Here is a 1,858-nt window from a genome sequence, read left to right on the forward strand (position 1 = left end):
TATGTTAGAAAATGATGAATGACACATTTCTTATTTACTAGATTAATGTTTTACTTGTGGCTCTATTTGGATGGAAATTAAAATTCAGTTTAAAAAAAGCACAAAAACAGCATTTAATTTTTGATAAAATAAAACTATCTTGAATGTGTTTGATACCTAAGGAAGAAAGTTTATCAAAACATGTTTTGCCGTTAAAACTGATTTATTAAACATAGGAAATATTATCTATAGTTGTTGAATTGAACTGATTATTTCTGGTCACTGTGTCCTTATTTTTAGAACTAGTAGGTCTCATCATCACACCTAACTTTTATTCATTGATTGGAAGAAGAAAACAAGTTTTCCTGCTTCTTCAGCTCTCAATTGGTTTCTTAACTTTGAATGAACTAGTCATTGATCTGAACTAGGGGAATAAAGTGAAATGAAGAAAATATTCTCTGGAGAGAGGCTCCTACTGTCAAAATCTGGTTTAGTGCTTCAACAAACTCTGGTTCCTGGTGCTTAACCAGTGCTTTTCCCCAGTTCAGGGAGTTGACTTTCTTTAAAACCACCAACTGCAAACATGTACTGCTTAATACTATTTTTGTAATTATTTAAATTATTTTAATAGATCATAAGTTTAGGTCTTAACAAGTTGTCAATTTTAAAATTAAATTTAAAAAAAGTTATTTAAAAAACCTTATTCATTGTTTCTCCTGAGAAATAGAGCAAGATGGAATCTTACAAGCAGCTGGTTAGGTGGTATTGCACAGAAGCCTGATTGAATAACACTTAAAACAGCTTATCAAACAATTTGTTTTAATACTTTGTATGTAATTTCCATAGGTTATTGGTGAACTGAACGGAAACAATATAGAGGATGTCATTGCTCAGGGTAAGTAAAATCTCATGGCGTTGGCATGGGGGTGACATTTATGATGATTGCCTCTCTAGTTCATTTACTAATTTAAAGACCCTTAAGGGCAGAGAATTACCAGATTTTTGTTTTTTCCTCATTTTGTTTTTTCTTCATTAAATCAGACTTGCTTTAGACGGCTCTCAATTAAGATACAAATTGGGATAAATCATATAATGGGTAGGGGTCCATCCTAATTCCTGCAGGTCAGTGCCAGTACCTGCTAGGTTTTGCTTGTGGACCAGATTAAACTGGAAAGTGCTCTTAAATATGAGTTTACAGTTAGTCTGCTCGTAACAAGAGTTTTCTGGACATGTTGCTAGGTGAGAAAATGAGCTAGACTTTAGCATTCTAAATTGTAGTTCTTGGTTTACCCAATTGTGTTCTTGAACTTTCTTTCACAGAGAAGTCACTTCATGAACTAAACACTTCATTCACAAGCCTTCTGTTCTTTATTTCAGGGAGACCTAGAAATGATAAATCTTATTGAGAGAGAACACTGAAGTGAAAAATCACATTTTATTTTATAAATTTAGAAAGGCACAACAATTTGAATGTTCCACTTGTGGAATATTTTGCTCTGACCAAATATGTTGTTTTTAGATAGCATGTGGAATACTTCAGGTAGCCCAAAGCTCTAATAATTTAATCCCCATTCCTTCAAACACTTAAGCAGATATTTTTGTAACTTTACTCACATGCCTAAGTGCTCACAGGATCAGGCCTTAATGATTATCAGTAAGTACAGCAGTTATTAGATACTTCTGTGAATGTTGTATAAAGATCTGAGCAGGGCCGGCTCCAGGCACCAAGCACCCAAGCTGGTGCTTGGGGCGGCACCTGGAGGGGGGCGGTGCGGCGCTCCGGCCGCCGGGGAGAGCGGGGCCACAGCCGGGCTCGCCACCCTCCCCCTGGCGCTCTGGCCGCCCTCCCCCCTGCGCCCTCCCCCCGGCCGCCGGGGGG

At 37.5% G+C, this 1,858-nt stretch overlaps 1 long non-coding RNA gene and 1 other non-coding gene across 2 annotated transcripts in view; both read left to right on the top strand.

Moving 5' to 3' along the window:
• The first annotated feature begins 823 nt into the window (after positions 1–823).
• The window catches only part of LOC113406970, a 2,688-nt gene continuing 1,653 nt past the window's right edge, over positions 824–1,858 (top strand). Inside the window, exon 1 of the long non-coding RNA XR_003369910.2 lies at positions 824–874. This is a non-coding gene — a long non-coding RNA (uncharacterized LOC113406970). The remainder of the gene's footprint in view (positions 875–1,858) is intronic.
• Positions 1,080–1,212, top strand: LOC113406972. The gene has a single exon (XR_003369911.1). It is a non-coding gene; the product is annotated as a small nucleolar RNA SNORA52 (small nucleolar RNA).

This window comes from Terrapene carolina, unplaced genomic scaffold (genome assembly GCF_002925995.2).
Source record: "Terrapene carolina triunguis isolate 2854851 unplaced genomic scaffold, T_m_triunguis-2.0 Scaffold171, whole genome shotgun sequence".
Lineage (NCBI taxonomy): Eukaryota > Metazoa > Chordata > Testudines > Emydidae > Terrapene > Terrapene triunguis.